Source organism: Orcinus orca, chromosome 3 (assembly GCF_937001465.1).
Source record: "Orcinus orca chromosome 3, mOrcOrc1.1, whole genome shotgun sequence".
In the NCBI taxonomy this organism is placed as follows: domain Eukaryota; kingdom Metazoa; phylum Chordata; class Mammalia; order Artiodactyla; family Delphinidae; genus Orcinus; species Orcinus orca.
In genome coordinates this window covers 95,605,783-95,632,334 of record NC_064561.1, presented here as the reverse complement: position 1 = coordinate 95,632,334, position 26,552 = coordinate 95,605,783, and positions in this window count along the sequence as shown.

The following is a 26,552-nucleotide window of genomic DNA, read 5'->3' as shown; positions in this document are numbered from 1 at the left end:
ATATGTACCACATATTCTTTATCCATTCGTCTGTCGATGGGCATTTAGGTTGCTTCATGACCTGGCTATTGTAAATAGTGCTGCAATGAACACTGCGGTTCATGTGTCCTTTTGAATTATGATTTTCTCTGGCTATATGCCCAGTAGTGGGATTGCTGGGTCATATGGTAGTTCTATTTTTAGTTTTTTAAGGAACCTGCATATTGTTCTCCATAGTGGCTGTATCAACTTACATTCCCACCAACAGTGGAAGAGGGTTCCCTTTTCTCCACACTCTCTCCAGCATTTATTGTTTGAAGATTTTTTGATGACAGCCATTCTGACTGGTGTGAGGTGATAACTCATTGTAGTTTTGATTTGCATTTCTCTAATAATCAGTGATGTTGAGCATGTTTTCATGTGCCTCTTGGCCATTTGTGTGTCTTCTTTGGAGAAACGTCTATTTAAGTCTTCTGCCCATTTTTTCATTGGGTTGTTTGTTTTTCTAATACTAAGCTGCATGAGCTTTTTATACATTTTGGAGACTAATCCTTTCTCCATTGATTCATTTGCAAATATTTTCTCCCATTCTGAGGGTTGTCTTTTCGTCTTGTTTATAGTTTCCTTTGCTTTGCAAAAGCTTTGAAGTTTCATTAGGTCCCATTTGTTTACTTTTGTTTTTATTTCCATTACTCTAGGAGGTGGATCAAAAGAGATCTTGCTGTGATTATGTCAAAGAGTGTTCTTCCTATGTTTTCCTCTAAGAGTTTTATAGTGTCCAGACTTACATTTAGTTCTTTAATCCATTTTGAGTTTATTTTTGTGTATAGTGTTAGGGAGTGTTCTAATTTCATTCTTTTACATGTAGCTGTCCAGTTTTCCCAGCACCACTTATTGAAGAGACTATCTTTTCTCCATTGTATATCCTTGCCTCCTTTGTCATAGACTAGTTGACCATAAGTGCATGGGTTTATCTCTGGGCTTTCTATCCTGTTCCATTGATCTATATTTCTGTTTTTGTGCAAGTACCATATTGACTTGATTACTGTAGCTTTGTAGTATAGTCTGAAGTCAGGGAGCCTGATTCCTCCAGCTTCGTCTTTTTTCCCTTAAGATTGCTTTGGCTATTCGGGGTCTTTTCTGTCTGACTCCATACAACTTTTAAGATTTTTTGTTCTAGTTCTGTAAAACATGCCATTGGTAATTTGATAGGGATTGCATTGAATCTGTAGATTGCTTTGGGTAGTATAGTCATTTTCACAATATTGATTCTTCCAATCCAAGAACATGGTATATCTCTCCATCTGTTTGTGTCATCTTTGATTTCTTTCATCAGTGTCTTATAGTTTTCTGAGTACAGGTCTTTTACCTCCTTAGGTAGGTTTATTCCTAGGTATTTTATTCTTTTTGTTGCCATGGTTGCAATGGTGAATGGGATTGTTTCTTTAATTTCTCTTTCTGATCTTTCATTGTTAGTATATAGGAATGCAAGAGATTTCTGTGCATTAATTTTGTACCCTGCAACTTTACCAGATTCATTGATTAGCTCTAGTAGTTTTCTGGTGGCATCTTTAGGATTCTCTTTGTATAGTATCATGTCATCTGCAAACAGTGACAGTTTTACTTCTTCTTTTCCAATTTGAATTCCTTTTATTTCTTTCTCTTCTCTGATTACTGTGGCTAGGACTTCAACAACTGTGTTGAATAATAGAGGCAATAGTGGACATCCTTGCCTTGTTCCTGATCTTAGAGGGAATGCTTTCACTTTTTCACCATTGAGAATGATGTTTGATGTGGGTTTGTCATATATGGCCTTTATTATGTTGAGGTAGGTTCCCTCTATGCCCAATTTCTGGAGAGTTTTTATCATAAATGGGTGTTGAATTTTGGCAAAAGCTTTTTACACATCTATTGAGATGATCATATGGTTTTTATTTGTTAATATGGTTTGTTAATATGGTGTATCCCATTGAATGATTTGCTTATATTGAAGAATCCTTGCATCCCTGGGATAAATCCTACTGGATCATGGTGTATGATCCTTTTAATGTGTTGTTGGATTCTGTTTGCTAGTATTTTGTTGAGGATTTTTGCATCTATATTCATTAGTGATATTGGTCTGTAATTTTCTTTTTTTTGTAGTATCTTTTTCTGGTTTTGCTATCAGGGTGATGGTGGCCTCATAGAATGAGTTTGGGAGTGTTCCTTCCTCTGCAATTTTTTGGAAGAGTTTGAGAAGGATGGGTGTTAGCTCTTCTCTAAATGTTTGATAGAATTCACTTGTGAAGCCATCTGGTCCTGGACTTTTATTTGCTGGAAGATTTTTAATCACAGTTTCAATTTCATTACTTGTGATTGATCTGTTCATATTTTCTATTTCTTCCTGGTTCAGTCTTGGGAGACTGTACCCTTCTAAGAATTTGTCCATTTCTTCCCGATTTTCTTTAGTGATATCCCAATAGTGTGGCTTCCTTTCAGGCATGATTATTTTGCGTGGCTTCACTGACTGAATTGTCCCTGCCCATGTTCTGTTAGGTATGGCTCCTTGGGACACATCAGTGGCTCAATGACTCCCATTCAGCCGACAACTTTTTGTTTGTCAGGTTGTGACATGTTCCTTACGCACATAGTTGTGTGTGTGGTGGACTGTAGGAGGCTCTTGGCTACATTTTGTATCTTTCCCATGTTAGTTAGGATAACTATTCCAGGTTTCCCCAACTGGTCCAAATTTTTGCCGGTTTGTCCCAGCACAATTATGAACAATGCTCCTTTCCCTCTAAAAGTTGTCCTCATTTGGATGGTAAATTTTATGGTTATACTATTTCTAGGGAAGCCAGAACAGATGTCATCCAGGGAACATCCATTTTGGTAGAGTAGAAAAAAGAGGTTTAGAATTAACAATCTTCTTCTACACCCTGGATTTTCCATGAGTGATGGAAAAGTAATTTAAAATCTCTGAGCCTCAGTTTTCTCATCTAGAGAATAGAAATAATAGCAGTGTTTTTATGAGAATTAACTGGGTCAATATATGTGTAAGTGAAAACATCCAGAAGTGTGCCTGAAACCCAACAGGGAGTTATAAAGTTTGTTTAAGGACACAGTCTTTTCACCTGAGGTGAGGGTAGGGCTGGATTGTACCTAGCTACAGTTGAAACAAATATTTGTGATGGAAATAGGGCAGAGAATTAAGTGAAGAAGAGAGCTAGAGGGCAAAGGAGGAAATGAATTAAAAGTAATTCTGGTACAAGACACAGGAATGCCGATTTTAAAAGTAGCATGGGAATTGTTTCCACTCGGGTAAGTAATAATTGCACTTGGATCCTCTCCAGAGCACGTTTGATGTTTCTCAGTGTATTTCATGTATTGAGGCTTTTGATGCTTTTCTATGCCCCAGCCCATCTCTCGTGTTCTCTCTCTCTCTTGTTTATTTATTTATTTTTATTTTATTTTTTGGCTGTGTTGTGTGTTCATTGCTGCGCACGGGCTTTCTCTAGTTGTGGCAAGTGGGGGGCTACTCTTCGTTGTGGTGTGCGGGCTTCTCACTGTGGTGGCTTCTCTTGTTGCAGAGCACAGGCTCTAGGCGCACGGGCTTCAGTAGTTGTGGCATGCGGGCTCAGTAGTCGTCGCTTGTGGGCTCTAGAGCGCAGGCTCAGTAGCTGTGGCTTACAGGCTTAGGTGCTCCGTGGCATGTTGGATCTTCCCGGACCAGGGATCAAACCCATTTCCTCTGCATTGGCAGGTGAATTCTTAACCACTGCGCCACCAGGGAAGTCTCTCTCGTGTTATCTTGAAGCAAACTCAGCTTCCTCTGAAAACATGGCATTTCTGTGGAAAGGCTGGTGAGGTCTCCGGGACTTCAGTCTCCAATAGCAGAAGAAAATTAATCTGAAAGAAAAAAAAAGTGGCAGATTGCTGTGCTGTCAAGACCAACAGAAAAGTTGGTCCAGACACAACCATTCTGAGGCAGTGGTTTCAGCTGCTTAAACATGAATTAAAGTGACCAGTGTCATGTACCTGCAAGATGTAAAGGTCTAGACACAACCAGATTCTATTTTTTCCTTTCTCTGTGACCCATTTAGTACTTCACGTAGAATAAAGATAACTACAGGAGAAGTTATGCCTTTAACATGCCTTTACTTAACGGTCCTCATCATGTTTATTATGGGAAATATTATCCATGTTTCTACGATTCAAATGCATCCACTGTTTTGGCATGTTTTATTTGGTCATATTTCTACAGTTTTCTATCCCCTCCCACCCTTTTTTGGCTCATATTATAATTTTATCATATTAAAATTCCATTGGATGAATTTTTCTGAAACATAATTATTCTTCAAATGTTAGATTTCATTTTTTTTCAATTTTTTGAAATATCATTCTTTGTATGCATTTGGGATTACTTCTTTAGTGTGAAAATTAAGGAAGAAGAATTATAAGGTCAAAGGCATGAACCTTTTAAAGTTATGCATATTGAAAAGCTAAGAAGCTATTTTAAAATGCTGCTATCAGTTCACAACGAACTGTTATTTCTTTTCATAATCATTTTAATGATAAGTAGTAAGCACTCTCTAAGTATAATCAATGCAATTAATCCTTATATCACTCTGTAAGATATGCTGGTCTACCCAGTATATAAATTAACCTGGATTTTTCAATATAAAAATTCTGGTTTTTCCATACTGTTGGTGTAGGCTGACTCTATTATTCTTTTGATTGCCCGATGTTTTTCTGGAAGTCTTGATGGTCCCTCTTCTTGTTCATGATTGTACTCAAATTATTTTAAAAGCCAGGCTGGCAGCAGGAAGGGAGGAAGGGCAGAAATTTCTTCCTTTAGAAACACCTTAAGTAGTCTCAGGTGGGCTACACTTCTGGTACTTGCAGCATATTTCTACACAAATTGTGGAAAAGATGGTTTTGTTTCAAAAAGAATGGTTTTTATATTCTATTCCCTTCTTTGGACGAGCGTTGTAAAATTGGGCAGAAATTTTGGAATGGATTTCCATAAGTGGAGGCTCAGAATCTGTGGCTGCTTTGTGTCTCTTTGAGGTGAAACTCAGGTTCAAAGCGACGGCTCCCAGCACTCTGAGGCTCTCTCAGAACTTGTCACTGGCAGAGAGAAACCTCTTCCCTGTAGAAGACAATAACCCTCTGAATTGTCTTTCTCCTTCTCTGTTGAATATAAAAGCACCTGGCCAAGAGAGGAGACTCCTTCAGAACCAAGCTCAGTCCCCAGACACAGATTGTGACGGCACCTCCGAGAGCAAGGAGCCGTTAGACCCCAGGCCCTGTGCTATGACCTAGCAGTGAATGGCCGAAGGGGTGACTGCTGCCTAGTTTCTTTGGGGAAATATAACATTCAAGTTCTCACTGTTGAACGATGAGAGAACAATGCTAATTTTTTGTTCGGCCAATTTTTGGTCAAGATGGATGTATTTAGAGTTGATTTAGGTGATTCCTGCAATGTCAGTAGCATTTTCACCAACATTGTGAACTTCTCTTCTCCTGGCTTAAACATCCTCAGTTTCTTCAGTGATTATTCTGATAGTTTCTAGAATTTTCCCTCTGGTTAGCCCTCCTCCACATCTCCACCAAGGCTGTTGGTCTCATCTGGAATGTATGTAGTTAGCCCCATTTTTCTTGAAATTTTTCTGCATTAACATGATACTTTGTGTATCATCTAGCATGGCTAGCCCACATTCTAATAGTACAATATATTCATGGGATCAGGATAATATTATTGAGAGAGTCCAACATTAAATGATCCCCCCCCACCCCTGAAACATCATACTATTTGCTTATAATATATCTGTTGTCTGCTACAGGCTTGGGAGTTACTGCCAAGACAATCTCAACTCTCTTTATTCTCAACTTGTAGAATTGCCTTATCTTTATTTATTTGGATATAGAACTTTACATCTATCTTATTTCAAATGTATCTAGTTTAAGTCTAAGGAAAGCCTTATTTAGTATTATACGATGTCCCTAGAAGGTGCTTAAAAACTTCTTGTTAACAAAATGCTTAATATATGCTTTTTAAATAATTACGTGATCATGGAGTCTTTCTGCTATTGTTAGAAGTAGCTTTAATTCTTCTCATCCTTTTCACTCTATTTTAAATTCTTCCCGAAGTTGTCAGTGTAGAAATCTATTTCTCTTTCATCCCCTGACTTGCATTAATGAAATACCAGAATTTGTCTCTGATGGTCTTAGTGCTACATTTTAAAGGAAAGAAAAAAAGAAAAAAGAAGGGAGTTAAGCATGCATTGCCCTCCTTAATAATGCATGTTTTCTGTTCTCCAGATAGTTTATTATTTAGAAACTATGGACTCTAGGATCTTTCCTATAGCAAACAGAAACTGCATAGGGTGAATCAGAATGATTAGTATGCAAGGGGCTGATTCTGGGATATTCACTATAGCTTGTCCTTTCAATGTGTCTTCTTTTGACATCTTCACCCTGGGTATCCTGGCAACAGAGTACTTCACAAAAACAAAAGTCCCATAGACAACTGTTTGCTGAATTCCATCAGAATAATAAAAAGACCGTTTTACTGAAGCATTTACTGAAGACAGTAAGTTAGAAAAATAGCAAGACGACAGCTAAATGTATTTGATTCAAAAGTGACTGACCCTGAAGGAAGCCCCAGTCCAAGGATGGTGTCTTTGGGTCATATAATTCTCAACCATTTGTGGGAAGACAGGGGAGTGAAAAAGAGATGATTTATGGGCTAAACTGGGAAGTAAACCAACGTGAATGTACTATAGTAAGAAATCCCTAAAAGGGGCCCATTTATATAATGTGGGGCACACGTCTCCATACAAGCTAGAGATGCATCTTTGCTCCTGTGAAGGGACCTTTTCCAGCTGCACAGTCTCCTTCTCCTCAGTGCTCCTTTTGCTCTGGTGGAGTAGCAAGCTGGGCTCTTAGGGTGGCATGCTAACTCTTTCTAGGCCTTTGGGGATCCAATCACTTTTGTAGGACATTTGGAAGTTCTGATCCGTTTAGTGCAGTGATAATGCTGTCATTGGTCTCCTTAGGGCTTTAACAGGTTAATTAAAGCACCTCCCTCAGACTCCTACTGTCTCCTCCTTTAGGCACTGGGGAGAGGTAGGCAACGTGGTTAAGAGCATGGTTAACATCATCTGTCTCCTAGTTTTTCAGACTCGCCCTTGCAGTGCCGTATCGCCTTTGTGACCGCAGGGTTTACTACCTTGGTGCAGCGACTATCTGCTCTTCCTGAGGGCAAACGTTAGGAAATGTTATCTTACTGCAAGGCTGATATCTTTATTGAACAGAACTCAAGACCCTCAGGGAGGACTTTAGGGAAGAGAAGTTTAAGCTCCCCAAAGGATTGGAATTCAAGCAGGTTATGTACTAGCGCAGGTGCATTTTGATGGTGTATCCTGCCCAAGAAGCCCCTCCTGGTGCCTACGCCCTCACCACCCTCCTTCCCCTATTCTCAGGGGTTGCTGCTGATGGCTCTCTTCATACAGTACCATCTGACTCCCACCCTCCAACCCCGGTTCCAGGCCACAGCTGATTAGGCCAGGATGAGGCCCCCGACCCCATCTGTCTCGTCATAGTTTATCACCTGGGAATTTGGAAATGAAATTCAGCAATACTTGTGCATTCAGCTGGTTGTTTGAACTTGGGACATCTACTCTTGGAGGGCTAACTTCTGTGGGCATGCAAAAGCAGGGACAGAAATGACACAGCCGCACAGCAAAACCAGATGAGAGAATGTGAAAAGAGAGAGACAGAGAGAGAGAAGCTGTCTTGATTCTTCGTGGCTTTTTAGTTTCTAGTTCCAGTTTCTTTTATGCTTTGATTCTGCTCGTTTCCCTTGGATTCTGTATAAGACGTACACTCAGGACCCGATTTGGCCTAACCCAATTTGAGTGGGTTTTACTTAATTATACTTTTGTAAAAAGCCTTGACCAAGACAAGCTGATTAAAGAAAGACTCAAAACTGGAATCCAGGCCCCCTGTCCCCAGGCAAATATTTTTTCTGCATTACTGGACCTTCTGCCTGTTAGTTGGACTCCAGACTGCAAAGGCAGAACCTCTTTTCTTTGGCAGCTCTGCTGTGTCCTGGTGGGGCCAGGACCCTGAATGGTCCTACCTTTCAGCCCTTTGCCCCAGATGGTTCCCCAAATGGATGATCTGCTGGTGCCTTCACGCAGACTGGAACAGAAATCGGTGCTGTGGCCGCCTCCACCTGCCCATCTGAGCAGCAGGTCTGAAAAACCCTTGGACCATGGCACTCCTGATTCCTGCATGACTTCTAATCACCTCAGGGTGAGTTTCTAGGAGCCCTTACCTGAGAGGCCTCACGTGATGAAGGTGATGCCTTCTACCTCTTTGGAAGGGTTACTTGAGAATCATTGCAGGAGAGGAATCCCAGACAGGCCCTCACTTGCTGCTCTAAGATGCCAGCTCTTGTTTTGCTACTGTGTGCCATTAGGATAAGGGCAAGCTGACATTCTGAGTGAGGCTAATTGTTGGGGGCAGGAGGGAAACAGGAGCAAAACTGGGCTTCTGATTATGTCAACAGTGTTTCTGCAGCTCCTGCTGTGGGAAGGCCCCTCTCTCCAGGACGAGGCAGACTGCGTGTTTTTGGCATAAATAAAAGCTATGTAGTGATCCAGGTTTGACCTCTGCATAGAAAAGCTTCCTGCTTAATTTATGGCTTTAGAATGGGCAGTCATAGATTTCTGGACAGAAAAAAAAAGCTAATGTATTCTTGTGAAGCAAAGAATAGAATTAGTGGGATAAATGGTACTTGAGAAGCTCCTGACCATTCCCATACTAGTCAGAAAAAAAGTCTAAATGATGCTGATTCAACTTTAAACAATTTATTTGGGGCCTAATTTGGCCTGCTAAAATGCAGGGGCTGGCTGCAGTCTCTCGTAGGGCATGAAGCCTGGTGAAGAGGGAAAGCTCTAGTTCTTTTGTGACCATTGTCACAGCAACAGTTTTCTTCGTTCTGAAGGATGAGGCAAGTTCTGTTTGCAGAAGCCAATGTGTTGCTAGGGAGAGCCAGGACACATCAACATCAAAAAGGGCTGGAGGCCTTGAAATTATTGTCCTTTTTCCTTATCTACACATTACCTTCCTGGCCTCCCCTTCAAAATACATACAAGCACATACAAACACAGGCACATACATTCTCACACCACTACAGTAGTCCCTTTGATAAAATACATTTTCAAACTAATGTAGTATTAGGAGAGAAGGGGCTTTAGAGTCTGTGCTAGTCATCTATTGCTGCATTACAAAGTACCCCCAAACTTAGCAGCTAAAAAGAACAAACATTTATTATCTCACCATCTGTGGGTCAAGAAAACGGCATGGTTTGGGGGCCTCTGGCTCAGCATGTTTCACAGGGCTGCAACCAAGGTGTCAGCTGAGGCCGGCATCACCTCAAGCCTCAACTAGGGGAGAAGATCTGCTCCTAAGCTCATAGATAAGGCTGTTGGCAGGTCCCAGGTGCTCATTGCCTGCTGGCCAGAGACATCAGTTCCTTCTGCAAGGGTTCCATAGAGATGCTCACAATATGGCAGCTGGCTGCCCTCAGAGTAAGTGAGCAAGTACCCAAGAGGTCAAGAGAGGGAGAGAGGACCCCCAAGATGGAAGCCACCTAATCTCGAAAGCGACTTCCTATCACCTCCACTGCATCCTCTCCTCTACAAGGGAGTCGCTAAATCCAGCCCATAGTCAAGGGGAGGGGATCACACAAGGGCATGGATACTAGGAAGTGGGGGTCACTGAGGATTCTTTTGAAGCTGTCTACCGTGAAGCCATCCAGTTCAACCACACCTCTGTTCTGCTTGCATACCTCTTGCACAGGAAGCTTCTTCACTTCTGAGGCAGCTCTTTCCATTCCACGTTTAGAATTCCTTAGAGTGAACCATAAGACCAGTGGGCATGGTCATTTGTGACCTCCCAGCTTCCCTTTCCTTTCTGGCACTTTTCCATTAGGGGCTCCCTCTTGTCCTATCCTCGGTCTAGTTTTGGGGTGGGCACAGGACCCAGCCCTGAACAATCAGAATTTTGTATCTCTTGGTAATTGGTTAAGGAATGGGTACAGGCCTCAAGCTAATCCAATTTACATTCCCTGAGATCTCTTTTTACCATTCCTGTGAGCCTTCTCCCCTCTCTGCCCTTACACTTTCAATGTATTTTCAAGGGTTATTTATGGTAGTTCTTCTGAGGACCACTCTTGGGCTACCCCCAGTCACTTTGTCCCAACCACAGCGAACTGGAGGTACCCAGGAATTTATATTATGTCCCCCACTTTTGTTTTTGACGAGTTAAAAAAAAAATTTTTATTGACATATATTTCACATATCATTGTCTTTACTCATTTAAATGTACAGTTCAATGTTTTATAGTATATACACAGATATGCAACCATCCTCACAGTCAGTTTTAGAATATTTTTATCATTTCAGAAAGAAACCCTATACCCTTTAGCTATTACTCCTCTATCCCCAACCCCTGCCCCATCCCTAAGCTAATCAACTTTCTATCTCTCTAATTTTCCTATTCTGGACATTTCATATAAGTTGGATCATATGTGGTATCTTGTGACCAGCTGATTTCACTCAGTGTAAAGTTTTCAAGGTTCATCCATGTTGTGGCATTTACCAGTGCTTTATTCCTTTTTGTGACCAAATAATAGTCCATTGTATGTATATACCACATTTTGTTTATTAATTCATTAACTGATGGGCATTTGGGCTGTTTCCATGTTGTGGCACCAAGGAATAATGCTATTATAAAAATCCATGTATGTGTTTTTGTGTTGACATATATTTTCATTTCTCTTGAGTATATACCTAGGAGCAGAATTGACTGGGTCATAGATAACTCTTAAGTGTTTGAGGAACTGGCAGACCAATTTCCAAAGTGGCTGCACAACATTTTATATTCCCACCATTAGTGTATGAGGGTTCTGATTTCTCTACATCTTCACCAGCACTTGTTCTTATTGGACTTTTTGATTCTAGCCATTCTAGTGGGTATGAAATGGTACCTTGTTATGGTTTTAATTTACATTTCTTTGATGACTAATGATGTGTAACATTTTTTTTATGTGCTTATTGGCTATTTGCATATCTTCCTTGGATAAATGTCTATACATATCCTTTGCTTGTTTTTCACTTTGGTTCACCCACCCTATTTTTTTTGCGGTACGCGGGCCTCTCACTGCTGTGGCCTCTCCCGTTGCGGAGCACAGGCTCTGGACGCGCAGGCTCAGCGGCCATGGCTCACGGGCCCAGCCGCTCCACGGCATGTGGGATCTTCCCAGACTGGGGCACGAACCCGTGTCCCCTGCGTCGGCAGGCGGACTCTCAACCACTGCACCACCAGGGAAGCCCCCACCCACCCTTTTGACCAATAACTTTTTGGTGTGAGAACGTGAAAGCTTCATTCCCTCAGGCTGAGGCACCTTGAGACATGACTTTCTCTCCAGAGTCCCTCTGAAGAATCAGGTAGGAGTCAACACTACCTGAGACTTGTGCCTCTTCCCTTCCCTATCAGACTCCTCTACTAGAATGAGGTAGCTTGTCTTGAGAGCCAGCTGCCTTCAATTCCTTCTCAGCCTGTATGAACATGTCATTCTTCCACTGCCTTCATCTACTTGAATCTGGGCCAGCTTGTGACTACTTTGTCCAACAGAGTACAGTGATCCAAAAGTGATACTGCCCACTTTTGGACTTAGACTTAAGAACTTAAGCATTTTCCCCCATTTTCTTTTGAGTAATTATGTAAGGAGTCCAAGTGGTGGTTCTAATCTGATCCAGCATTTCAAAGTTTTGCGGACCAATCCAGTTTTACTCTAAAACTTTTTTTTTCATAAAATTACAGTTTCTCATTGTAGAAAATCTGGAAAATGCAAAAAAATAAAGGGGGTGAGGGGAGAGATGAACAGGCAGATCACAGAGGATTTTTAGGGCAGTGGAAATACTCTGTATACCATACTGGTGGAAACATGTCATTATACATTTGTCTAACACATAGAATGTACAACACCAAGAGGGAATCCTGAGGTAAACTATGGACTTAAGATGGTTATAATGTATCAATGTAGGGTCATCAGTGATAACAAATGTATCACTCTGATGAGGGATGTTGATGATGGGGGAAGCTAGGCATGTGTGGGCCAGGGATCGTATGGGACCTCTTTGTGCCTTCCTTTCAATTTTGCTCTGAACCTAAAACTTCCCTAAAAAAAAAGGTCTTAAAAAAAGCATAAATAAGATAATAAAAATCACTTATAATATACTTCTTAGTGATAAGCACTGCTACATTTTGATATGTGTGCTTGAAGTTTTGCCTGTGTTAATAAATCCATATCTAGCCATAATTTATCTACCAGTCAATTTATCTTTATGTAGTTTATCAAAAATGTTTGGCTTGATTTATATATACTTTTCCAAACTCAGTCAAGTTTCTGACCAGGGTCATTATTCTCCTGGTCTCAGAAGCCTAAGACACTCTGACAAAGTATTATAGAAGGTATTTGAATTCAAGAGGTATAAATTAAGAAAGAAAGCATGGAAGAGGGAGTTGTGAAACAGGGAGAGGGAAGGAGAGTCATAATTTCCCTCTTAAGTGATATTAAAATCTCTGATTCTTAGCAAACCCAGTATTTCTACTTTTTAATTCTCAAAACTGGGGGTTTTATCTTCATAGGACCCATTTTTGTTAAGGGAGTGGAATGGGTGAGGTACAAAGAACTTCTCCCCATGAAAGCACTTACTCAGCAGATGCCCCCTTTCCTAAAACATAGTCTAAATAAAAAAAAAAAAAAAAAAAACAGCCAACATATATCTGCAAGTTTTAGATGAGGAAACTTTAAGATAATGAGTTCTGCTTCAGGTAGCACAGGGTGAAATAAAATCACAGAAGATGATTCTCAAACATTGACTGCAAGTCCTAGGGGTTCATTGCATGCTTGGGGAGGGAGGTGACAGGGTTGAACAGGTCAGAATGCATTGACTGTCGCGGCTGCTGGATGCCTAGCTAGAGGTCCATGAAGGAGAACAGCTAGTCCATCGGCAGCATGTCCTAAGTGCAGCCCATGAGTCATTTGTAGCTCTGGAGTTACACAAAGTAAAACATTAGATAAAACATCTGTTCTATTAGGATGGTGAGAGCACGGGCACAAACCAGAGGAAAAAGATATACTGATAAGAGCTAACTATTGTGGCTATGAAGAATCAACAGAAAATTGATTCCAAGTACATCTGCAATAGAAATCTATGCAAAATCCAAGAAAACCAGTTTTGCCACCTTCTTGAAACAGTATAAATAGATAGCAAATGAGTTAAAGGTAAAGAATCATTTGGGAACGCAGTGGTTACCTTCTTCCTTATGAATGTTGAAAATGTCATTTGTTACATCCAAGCTTAGAAGAGTGGAGGCATGGGGCTCTCAGTGAAGCATCTGCTTTCCTTACGTGCTCTCTTCTGGCACGAGAAGGCTGGTCTCTCTCCTTGTTGGAGGATTCTGTTGGAGGTTTGCTTATTGAGGCTTGCCAACACACCCTACACTGCCATGTCTGCTCGATGGCAGTGTCATATTTTATAGGTTCTCACAACTTATTATGTCCAAGTTTCCTGCCATTAATCACCAAAGCCTGGCATCTTCACTCTAACCTAATGAATTTACATCCACTGAAACAAACCCCTTTCCCTGACTGCTGTAGTGCTGGAAAAGGAATGTATATTTCTGGCAAGTTGTCTGTTCAAATGCAATTCCACCAAGAAAGAATAACCATCCTAGTTCTAGTATCGACTTTTTTTTTTTTTTTTTGAGAGCACTTTTGCAAATCAGTGGTTGTTGGGGCATTGATTTTATTTGGTAGCAATCATTGACCTTGGTTGGCTTCCCAAGCTGAATTAAGGCTGATGAGTAGTTGACAGACTGGACATTGTGACAGATTCCCTGACCATGACGTTTTACCTCAAGTAATGTTAGCATTTGGAAAAAACAAGGTTTAAACATGCAAAGATAACAGATGCACGTTAGAAAATGGTAAAATTGAGATGCTTATCAAATGTAAAGCTCTTTCTATAGAATAAATTCCAATAATATCAATAAATATTAGAACTTGTTGACTCTAAGTTCAGGCAATAAAATACATGCTGTATGGTTCTTTACTTCATTGTTATTGAGTATTCATTTAAATACTCACTAAATGTCTGCCATGGTGTATTAATTAAGATAGTTATTAGCAAGGATTATAAAGTCCTAAATAAGGCTGTGGTGGTGGAGATAAAGAGGAGAGGAAAGATCTGAAGGACATTTCTAATAGAACATCCCTAGGAAAGTGATTCTATGTAGAGGAGAAAGAAGGAGTTGCATAACTATGAGCTTTTGCTCTGGGGAGACACCATTAACTGAGTGCTGGGGATGCTTGATTCAAGGTATCTACATGACATGAAAATGAAAAATAACTACTTAACACAGTAAGCCTTAGTAAATTAAGTTGTCTGTTTGAAGATGCCTCCTCTCCTCCACAGATAAGGAGGAGTGAGCCTTGCAGGCCAGGTTTGGGCATGAAATCCCAGTACCAGTTTCTGGCACTGATGAGTGTCTGAGTAGGTTTAAGAGAGAGCATCTGGGCGAAAGCATATTGAAAAGCCAGGAGGATGGTCTAAAGCTATTTATGAATCCCATTCTAATAGACTCCATGGGAGGAAAAAAAATCACTGTTTTTTGAAGACCAACTTGATTAGGACTCTGAGTGTCCACTCCTGTTCAATTGGGGGCACATTCCCTCTCTGTCATTGGGGTTCCTTCTTTCTCTTGGGATGGGACGAAAGCTTGGGGTGGAGTGCAGGCTTACAGGATGCCTGCAAAAAAAACCCCACAGAAGTCTCTAGTTTTAAGTCCACTGTGTTCATGGCTGGCATCATCGACATCCAAACACTCGGTGTCTCCTGACATCCAGTAGCTCTCTGTTTCCACATCACATGGGATGTGGGCAGCTTTGATGAAGCCAAGGCTGTCTGTGGCTAGGGTCCTACCCCGTGGGTGCCCATGGACCTGTCTCATTCTTAGGTCTTTGTGCACCAAGGCACCACTGAGGAGCAGGACCATGTAGTTCTCCATTTTCTCTGGGCACCTGCAGCTATCTCTCTTCCCTCCAGCCCAGGGGAATCCCCTACTGCCCTCACTACTTCTCCAAGTCCCTCCACTTCTTCCAGCAGCCCTCTCCTTCTCAGTGGGTTTCAGGTTAAGGAAACTCAAAGCAGAAAATCTGGTAGCCATCCTGTTTTGCACTCTGTTGTGTACCTGCCCTAAGGCAATGAATCAAAAAGCTGGCTACCTGCTTTGATGAGGGAAGAAAAGGGGGAAAGCACAGGGAGGAAATCTACTTAAATTAAGACCTCAAAACATGATGTGGCTGCTTCAGTCATGAACCTGAAATTGCTAGGCAGAGAGGGAAATTCTAGGTTTTGAAGCCAATGTAGTGAAAAGCCTGGTAAGCCCACAGATTGCAGGCTTGGAGAAGTAAGTGGGAGATGAAGCCTGAAATAGTCCCTTCAGCTGGGGTGGAAGTGTCTAGCTATCACATCTCTTCACAGGATGTTCAGGGCTCCATGGAAATAGGGGGAGTGGAAGCAGCGTGAAGTTTTCTTTCTATATTTCCTTTTGAAAAAGCTAACAGAGTAAAGGTTTACCCTCAAAAGAAAGTTGGGTTTACCCTACTTTCTGCAGATTGATTGATCTGCTCTTGCATTTCTGCTTCCTGGTAGGCCCTGCCCCTCCCAGGCCCTGGAACTCAATGACCTCCTAACCCAGGGCAAGGCAGAGTTGGAAGGCTGGGCTGAGCAGAAGCAGAATATTAGTTGATCCACTGCTGGGTTGGACTCAGTTATTGATTAACTTACGGAGCAGAGAAGACACAGCTGATGGTGCTCTTTCAAAATAAATCAGTATTCCAGACACTGAAAGGGAAACTAGGTTTGAGGGAATTGCAAAGACAGGCTGAGAAAAGATCAAACCACAGAAGGTCAGGTACCACCAAGAGATTTCTGGCAGAAGGAGGTAGCCTTTTTATTGAAGAATGTAGGCAGCTAGGGAAAGGCATCAAAGGAGATTATCTATTTACAACTCCCTATCCCAGAAAAGATCAAGAAGAGAGAGAGCTGGGAGTGGAGAGAAAGTGGTGGCTCAGCAGGCACCGATGTGATGGAGAAATGGCATGAATGTTTGATGAGGGAAGGACGCAGCAGAACTGTGTGTGCCTCTCTGATGTGGCCGTCACTCTGGGTGGGCTGCGAGGTGGCAGAGGTCACGGGGGACTGCTCTCCCTTTCCCTGCCAGGAGGTGACAGGTGCTAGTAGCATCACCGTGGGCTGGGTGCAGGTGTCTGGGTGTGGCTGAAGTTGGCTGGCTGAGTGTGGAGCTAAATGCAAATGGAAGCACTGTCATGATTAAAACTACAAGAGAGAACACAGCTGATCCTGGGTGATCAATTTTCCTTACTAGGCCTTGGTTTTCTCACCTGGGACACAGCAATACTCCTACGTATTTGTGAGTGTTAAATGAGACCATGCATTCATTTGTTCATTTATTTATCCATCTATTTTTTTTTCTGGGTGCTGAGGGTATCGGTGCAAAAATAAAATCTCTGCCTCCATGGAGGACACAGACAATGACCAACTCAACAGAGAAATCTAAGACTGTCAGGTCCTGAGCAGTGGTAGAAGCAAAACGAAGCAGGGTGAGTAGATGGCGTGATGGAGGTGCAGCTTTAGATGGGGTGTTGGGGAAGGCTTCTTGAGGAGGGGGCATTTAAGTAGACCCCAATGAGTGATGAGGGCAAGCCAGGCTGCTCTCTAGGGGAAGAATATTCTAGGTAGTGAAAACAGCATGGAAAACCCTGAGACTGGAACACACCTGGTGTGCTTGGGGAATGACCGGAAACTGGTGATAAAGGGAAGAGTCATGGGAAATGAAGTTAGAGAAGGAGCCAGATCATGTAGGGCTTTGTAAGCCGTCGGGGAGGACTTAGGATAGTATTTTAAGTGTGATGGAAAACCCTAACATATGCAGGGAGTTTAATTAAAACACATATGGAGCACTTACTGGGAATAAGGCCTGTTCTAGGCACTTCACTAAATCAGTCCTCAAACAACCCTGTGATGGCCCAGGAAGTTCAATTGTTACCAACCCTTCTGAGTCAGGCCCCAACAAGGGTCCTCGTCAATAGAAAGAGACCGAGTTCGGTGGGGTCGCTTTACGGGGATTGCCTCAGCCGGGAAGCGGGCGGCGCGCAGCTGTGCTGCTCCCCTCGGTCCAGATCAAACAAAGTGCCAAGGGCAGCATCTCTGCACCTGGTCTGCCAAGCTGAAGTGTCGGGTGCAAGGCCTCTGTACCGGGCACCCTATGAGCAAGTGAAACTAGACGAAGCACAAAGGAAAAGAACAAAAAAAGGTCAGGTCTTACTTTATTACCCAGATTCTATTTTTATTTCCTGAGAATTGTTCATGGTGTCAAATCCCTCCTCTGTCTTTTGCCCGGCTCCTCATTCACGAGGGGTGCTGAGGGGTGAAGTTCACCTTCTATAACTACTTCCTGCTGAGTCTGGGCAGCGTACTAATCTGGGTGGAGGAGGAGAACTTCTCAGCTGCCTTTAGATGTGTGTATGGTCACTAGGCTTCAGCCCTAACTATTCGTATCCCTGAGCAACCAGCATTTGTCTAACCTTTTGGAGACAAAGGATGCCAGACAATTTAAGATACATGGCCCAAATATCAGCAAAAGAAAAATGGCCATGTGCCAAATTTTTCCTAAAACTGAAGGTATCTAGGTCTTTTGCCTACAGGCCCAAGTGTGCCCTGATGGTGAGGCTTACTTCCGAGGTCAGGCGACTGGGATAGATCGTGACTATGGTTTCTATACAATCATGCTCTGGGGGCCCCGTTTCTGTGGGTGGCAGGATTTAGCAGGTGACAGGTGTTTTTTTTTTTTTGCGGTACGCGGGCCTCTCACTGTTGTGGCCTCTCCCGTTGCGGAGCACAGGCTCCGGACGCGCAGGCTCAGCGACCATGGCTCACGGGCCCAGCCGCTCCGCGGCATGTGGGATCTTCCCGGACCAGGGCACGAACCCATGTCCCCTGCATCGGCAGGCGGACTCTCAACCGTGGCGCCAAGAGGGAAGCCCATGACAGGTTTTTATGGTAGCCACTGTGTTGTCTAAAAGCATAGCCTGACCTTGAATCGACTTTCTGGGGGACAGCCATTCCCTTCCCTTAGAACTTACTAAAACCTGAACCTGGTGGAGTCCATATAGTGATTGGCTGACCAAATGTTAACTTTTCAGCCTTGTTTAGCAGGGTGGTAGTAGCTGCTCCTGCCCGGAGGCAAGGAGGCCATCCCTCAGCTGTTCCATTCAATTGTTTAGGGAAATAAGCAACCACCTGAGCAAGTGGTCCTAGTTTTCCAGCTAATGACCTGAGGGCAATCCCCCTTCTCTCCTAAATGTAAAGGTCAAATGGTTTAGCTAAATCTGGGAGGGCCAGGGCAGGGACCTGAAGGAATTGCTTTTTCAATTCTTAAAAGGTCCCTTCACATTCTGAGTTCCATTCAAAAGGATCATCACCCTTTCCTTTCAACTTTCCATGTAGAGGCCTTGATATTAGACCCTAGTTAGGGATCCATATGTGGCAAAACCTGGCCTCCGCAGGAAACATCTAAGCTGTCTTCTAGTTTTAGGAGGGGCCAGGCTCCTGGGGTAGGCTTCTCTGACCTTCTGTGAGAATGAAGCCTATGTAGGTCACCCTAGTTTGTGATATTGGAGCCTTTTTCTTGGACATCTTATATCCTTCATCGGCTAGGTCGTTCAGAGCAGTTATAGCCTGGTGTTGGTTGGAGCCAACAGAATGAGACCTGGTTTGGTTCAGAAGCAAAGGAGAGTTTCATTCTTTGATCAAAAAATGGAGAGGTGTGACGTTGCACTCTAGAGCACCTGCCTTCCCTTACGGAACATGGGTGAGGCTGCTTTATAGGATTCAGCTGGGAGGGCTGAAGGCGGGGCTGGCGGATGAGGTGCGGTTCCTGCCCATTAGGCTCAGGTGTGCTGCTCTCCAAACGCCAGATAGCAGTGCCGGGTGCAGCACCTCTGCACCCGGTCCGCTGCCACCATCTTACCCGTGGGCAGCGCTTGTGCACACAGCCTGCGGAGCTGAGGTGTGGGCCCAACCGTTTCACGCCAGGAGCCCTGGCCTGAAGCGCTGGGTGCAAGGCCTCCGCACACAACACCCTGGGAGCAAGTGAAACTGGACCGAGTTCACAGTAAAGAAAGGTTAGACCTTATTTTATTACTCAGATTCTATTTTTATTTCCTGGGATTTGTTAATTGGCTTTGCTGGGGACACATCCGTTTGGAGATGACACGATTGAAGTGTCATAGTCAGTTAGATCAAAGTGCTCATAGTTTTTCTTTTCTATAGATGAAAATGTTTTGAGTTCTGAAGAGCTGCAGGACAAATAGAACTTGGGCTTATCTTTCATAGTATTTTATGTTGCTACCAGTTGTAATGTGTTTCTTCTCATGGGACGTATTCTAAAAGTCAAGAGGCATCAAAATAATGATTTCTTTTTTAAGCCTAAGTGGGTAATATTTACATATAAATATTTAAAAATACATAAAGTTAAATGAATACCCATAGTTATTTGATTAATCATTAAGGTTTTAATTTATTCAAATGTTAATTGAGTACATCTGTGAAACAGGTTCTGGGCTACAATCTGGACCCAAAAGATAAATAAGTCAAAGTCCTTCTTCCCAAGGAGTTTATAACTCAGTGAGGAAGACAACTAAACATAATTACAACCCAGTTTGACAAATTCTGTGCTAGAAGGAAGCCCAGGCTCTTGAAGCGGTATGGGAGAAGGGGAGCCTAATCCTGACTAGGGCATGTGTCAAGGAAGGCTTGTGAGTGTGCTGCCTGAGATGAAAACTGAAGATAAAGAAAGGGGGTCAGAAATGGCATTCCTGTTGAGGAAGTAGTATGTTCAAAGGTGCAAGGGTGTTAGAGGGCATAGAACATTCCAGGAGCTGCAGATGGAGGAGACAGAGCCAATCCTGCAGGGAGATCCTTAAATGGCTCCATGTGGGTAACTATACAAGCACAGCTCTGTCATCCAGCTCTCAGATTTCTCCGCATGTTTATCTCATCCTTCCTCTAATATCTTTCTCCCCTCCGTTCAGGGTTATCTTACTCGCTCCATACTCATTCCAACCTGTAAACCTTTTTTTCATAATGTTCCCAAGCCTTAATACCTTTCCTATTCTCTTATGATATTTGAAATTTTCCCCACTTTTCATTGCCTGTCTGAGCTACTGCCTCTACCAAGAAGACCTCTCTAACTATACCTGTTCACAGTGATCTCTCCTAGCTCCGAAATGATTTTGTCCTTCAAAACACACCTTAAGAATCTACTCTGTTATCTTTTGTTTATTTCAAGTGTTAATGTTGCATTTTCAACTCATTTGTGAATTTGGTAATGGTAGGTAACCCTTCGTGATTTTAATTTGTCTAGCTCAGTGTAGTGTATGATGAACACGCTTGGTCAGTACTATAATTTGATAAATAGTAACTGGACACTTTTTTCAAGGCCACTGCTGTATGCTGATTGTATTTTGGAGTCCCTAGCCGCTTGTACAACTAGGTAGTAAAATGGGCAGGTTTTATTTCTCCTACACAAACTTATCCCGTGACCTGGGGAAATTAAGAAGAATCAACTAGATCTGTATATATCATGTATACATCACTGAAACACAATATAGAGTGGAAATAGCAACTTCCAGAATAATACAGCATGATACTGTTTATGTATCTTTTAAATGTATATATATACTATATACATTTTAATGGGCATATGTATGTATGTTAAAGAATTTTTAAAAATGGACTGGAAGTATACATGCAATTCATGCTAATGGGTGTCTCTGCATTAGGAGAGGAAGGTCAAAGAAAATTGCAATGTAGTCTATTTTTATTTTACAAAATAAAAATTCCAAAGCATATAAGATAAAATATTTTCAATGGTCAGTGTTGTTTTTCTAACAGTTAATATGTTGTGGGATTGTTTGTTGTATTATTCCTTATAATTTTCTCTATTTGAAATTTTTTCTCAAACACCTAAACACACACACACACACACACACACACACACACACACACACACACAGAAATTGCATGTGTGTTCAAGAGCTGGAACATTTAGGAGCAAAGGAGACAAGGAAGGTGGAGAGAGAGCTTGAACAGCTCAATTATTGTGAGTAGAAAACTTTTCTTGTAAAATATTCCAGCCCCTGCTATTTTGCTATGATAGCTCCTTGTAGATCAGGAGACAATTCTAGTAAAAATAACTCCTGTGGCCTTTGCATGGTCTTTGGTTTACTATAGCCTTCATGAGATAATATGGACACTGCGCTGGAGGACTTCAGCTAACTCTCTCTAAATGAACTGCAGCTTCCTCTCTGCCTTTTCTGAACTGTATGATTTCAGGTGAGGTTAATGGGCATTAGTTATACCAGTAGGTGGAATATATGGGGACTGAATTTTAATGCCTGAGCCCCTGCCATTCCAAAGTCGATACTGACTCAGGAGAGTTACAAACAGGTAGACGGCGTCAAGGGGCTGATCATTAACATTCCCGTAAAAACGGAGAGGTTGGGGTAGGTGGAGGGGGTCAGCGGTAATCTAGGGCCAGAAGGACCCAGGGACATGACCAACCTATAAGGTCTGAATTGCTCTCACTTAAACTCACATCACTGGAAAACTTTAAATGGACAATTGAGCTGATTCAACAAGATTGTGTGACCTTACAGCCAAGTTCAGCCTGAGGAGATATAAAGAACAATTGACTCCAAAAAAGGAGGGCCCAGTTGTTTTAATACTAACTCACAGAGAGGGAAGTTCCTTTGAAATCCAAGTCTGCCTAGGTTCCTAAGAATAGGTCTTGAGGTGGACATTTTAAAATCCTTTGAAATTATGCCTCTAAAATTATGTATGTGTGTATATGTCTATGTGCATAACATACAGCTACACATACATGTACACACATAAACATAGAACAAACGTATGTGATATGTATATATTATAAAATATAAATATACATTATATTATATATATAAATGATAGATTATATGTATATAGATACCAAAAAATCAGTACCTATGATCAACAAATGGATGGTGAATTGAGTGAGCATCACAAATAGAAAAAAGCTTAGTAAGAGTAATATTTTACTCTTAATTGTCTTATTCTTGATGGAGATCTGTTACCCTTCCTGAGCTAGACTGAAGTTTCAGGATGCTTAGTGACAACTGGGACAGCTGGGCAGTTGGTGGGTTGAAGGGGAGAAACAGGGGATGATAAATCTCTCGTATCTGGGAGGGTCCTACAGTCAGTAGCATGTGCCTTCCTCTCCTGCTGGCTAGGGGTGTGGTTCCTGTTCTCAGCTTAACAAGCAGTCACTGTGTATGAGGCACTGCGCTAGGCACTTGACAAAGATCTTCTCATACAACCCTCACCACCAGACTTACTAGGTACCAGTGCCCTCATTTTCAGAACAAAGAGCTTAGACTAAGTAGCTTTGCTCAGAGACAGTAACTAATAAGTGGCAGAGCTGCATTTAAACCAGGGTCTGGCTCCCAGTGCCTGCTTTAGTAATCACCAGTGAGGTTGCTTCTGATCGTACTCAACGGCAGATAGAAGGAGCTTTCTCTCTAGTGCAAGGTGAGGGACAGTTTGGGCTGCAGTGAGAAATAGGTACCATACATATGCCTACCCCAGCAATTGTGAGGACTGTATAATACTCATTGACCACCAAAAGATGTTCCCAAACCGCACACCAGAGGCCACAGAGAGAGCTTTAGAGTGTCAGCTCTGCACCGGGTAGAAGGCCCCATAATCTGGGGAAAGAGCATGGGCCTTGGAGCTAGTTGAATTTATGATCAAATTCCACACCTGCCACTTAATAGTTTTGTAGTCTTGGGAAAGTTGCTTAACCTCACAGAGCCTGTTTCTGAAGCTCTGGAATGGTGACGGCAGTGCCTGCCTTGCAGAGTTAGTGTTAGTTCTGGAGAAAAGCAGCGCACAGCACATGGCAGGTCCTAAACTGCAGGTAGCAATTTTTATTAGCAACATGAATTATAAGAAATTGTTGGTCATTGAACCTAAACAGAAGAAAATGTGCAGTGGTCTGGGTAGAGGGACAAAAAGAGACCTAGTGTGAATACATGGCTCACAGGTTAGCAGCACAGAGATTCCCTGTGGAAATGGCCTCCCTTCTGCTGGTGAATGGGGTAGTAAGGTTCCAGGGGAGAGCACACAGTCTCCCCTACCCATATTTTGTAACGTGGGTGACCCATAGGACCCTTTAATGGTGCTCGAACAGACTTTGGCAAGGCAGCTGGAGAGAGCGTGCTCTGGCTCTGGGGTGTAGTCAGTCTTTGGGCAGTTCTCCATTTTGGTCCATTCTTTTGTGTGTGCTGAAGGTACCCAGTCCCTTGTATGTTGGCGTCTTTTAAGGACAGAGTTTTCTCTTTGATTGAATGGTTTGGTTTCTCTCTGAATGAGAATTTTCATTCCCAAGGGGAGCTTATACATACACTTGTTAATGTGGATAGATATACGGAACAAAGAAATGATAAACTTTAACAGCCAACATTTACTTAGCACTCACTTTGTGCCAGTCACCGTTTTAAATGCTTTACATATATTAGTCTTTAAATAATTTAATTCTCACAATAATACTATTAGGTTGATACTAGCATTATCTCAGATTATAGTTGAAGAAACAGGCACTGAGTATTTAGGTTATGTTGCCCAAAGTCACAGTTCTTAAGTGGCAGAGCTGGCATTTAAACTCTGGTAGTCCAGCTCCAAAAGTCTTGCACAATTGGAGGCAATAATTGGTATTTACAGCCCCACACGCTTCACATCATGGTGACAGAGTTGTGTACAAAGCAAAATGGCAGCTAACAGAAAGAGTCCCTGTAACTCAGCAGCTCAAAGGCTTTGCTACCCAGAGTTAAAGACGTGCTTCTCAGGATTGTGTCACTGGCATCTAATTTTAGAGCAGTTAGGTAGCAGCAGGGATTCTAACCCATATTTACTGAAATCAAATTAAATGTCTACTCATTTTGTTATCTTGGAAATATACCTTGCCTTAATGATATGATAAGTGGATACAGTGTCATGGCAAGATCACACAGTATATCATCTTTGTTAGCTATACATAGGCCAGCTTTTGTGATGTTATTTCATAGGAACTCGTGTTTTTGAGTGTCTGATTTATGCATTCTCTAATTTCTTTTATGATCTACATGTTGCTTATTTTCCTTTCACAAATTTGCCTTGCTTGTAACAGAGAGTGTATTTTTGGTTCAAATGGATAGGTAGCCTAAGACGATCCATGCCCTGGGAGTTCTGAAATGTTTTAATGCTTTCCATCTAGAAGAAAACAAGTAGCAATGTAGTAAGAACTTGGGAGAACACAACAGATACTAAATTTCATTCTGCTTGTTCTCATTTATAGCATAGACCTAGGGGTCTGTAATGCTGAACTCCTTTCTCTGACACAGAGAATGATTGGGTTCTGGATTTCCATCCTTAATTTCAGAGACCATTGGCCTAATCATTTCTACCAAATGGATAAGGAGGCTATGATTCAGGTGACACAGTACCATACTGAGCTATATAGTTGTAATCAGCAACGCATCCAGGGAACTGCATGAATTTGGAGTACACCATCTGTTATTAGGCAAATCTGAATCCATGGAGCTTCATTCATTTGGATTCCACATCATGAACTTAAGATCACTGGACCTGACTTTGCCCACTGGGGAGAAGGCCTTGCTAAATATATAGACAAGTCAAGGCCTAGGCAAAATGGTGATGTTGGTGAACTTTTCGGTGTTGAAGCTTCCCAATCAGCATCTCCTTTTCCTGCCATGATGATGCCACCTCTCTCTCTGGTGAATCATACCTACACCTCCATCTTCCTCCTCCTATCAAATTTGGGGCTTTTGAAATAGTTTGATAAAATCACTTGCAGTAATAGGCAATTGACTGATAAGATTTCTTTTTTCTTTTTTACTATATTCTGGAACATTTGCATTTTAATAGAACTGAAGTCTTTATCCAAAGGAATAAATGCATTCTAGAAGTAAGGAACTGGTCAAGCAAGTATAGTTTTGAAATTGAATATTTCTTTCTGGTACTCATGAACACATAAATGACCACTTTTACTGCATACTTGAAGGGTTGACCTTGCATATTAAATGATCACTTGTTGAGAAAAATAAACTGGGTGCCAAGTCTTTTTGTTAACTATTAAAGACAAACGAAGAGAGTAATTATAAATGATTCTTAAATACAGTGTGTCAGTACGGTCTGATAATACATGTGCTTATAAAAACTAGTAAAATTTATTTTACATATAAACTTAATATTAAAATAAGCATTTCCATAATTTGAACTTTACACTACTCTAGAGAATAATAAGAAGGCGAAAAAGGGCTGTAGAGAGCAGTGTTTCCAAAGTGTGGTCTCTGTACCGGCAGCATCAGCATCACCTGGGAACTTGATAGAAATGCACATTCTTAGGCTCCACCTGAGAAATGCCACATCCAGAACCCTGGAGGTGAGCCCAGCAGTCTGTTTTAACAAGCTCTCTGGGTAATTCTGATGCACTCTAAAGTTTGAGAACCAAGGTCGTAGATGATTATGCTTGAACTCATCCTAATTCACAGATGAGTAAATTGAGGCCCAGAAAGATTAAGAGGCTGAGCAGAGCTGGTGATTTTTAGTACAGTGTTCTTTTTACCATCCTAAGGTAAGTCCCTCTGCCTAATCAGTTTGAATGAGTGAGATTTGCTGCAGCATCTTTGATTGGCAGGGCAGTCAAATTGCCCCCAATTGTGTGACTTTACCCTTGTAAGGCCCCAGGGGTGAGACTTGAACAACTTCAATCTCTTGGAGCCTCTCAGGGATCAGGCTGCTCCATATTCACTCTCTTTAAAAAGATCAGCATTCATTTTCCTTTAGAGTTGGGGTTAGTCTTCCTGAGCTGCATACTAATAAGGTGAATGAATTTATTACCAAAAGCTAGATTAAGTTTTGCAGCTGTTCCGCCTGGGGATCTAGTAGAGAAATGGGCCAGCACAACCGAAAATCCTTTACTGATCAAGGCAGTCTGAAAATGCAATCTTACATGGTAAGTAGCATTCAGAAATACTGAAATGAAGTGAAAATTAAAATGACTTTTGCCTAAACATGTGGGAATGGGGAAATCCTGGGGTACCAGCAAACATATATCAGAGCTGTGGAATGCAGACGCTGTCTTTTTAGCTGGCTCACCTCAAGGGGATGCCACTTGCAGATATAGGAATGAGAATTCACATTCAAAACTTCAAGGGGCTGTATAAATTTTAGGAAAAATACTGATTTTTGTGACTCTAGCAACCTCATTTATCTCTAAATCACAACCTCTAAACTAGGCAGTATCTGGGAACTGATATCTTCTGACCTGCT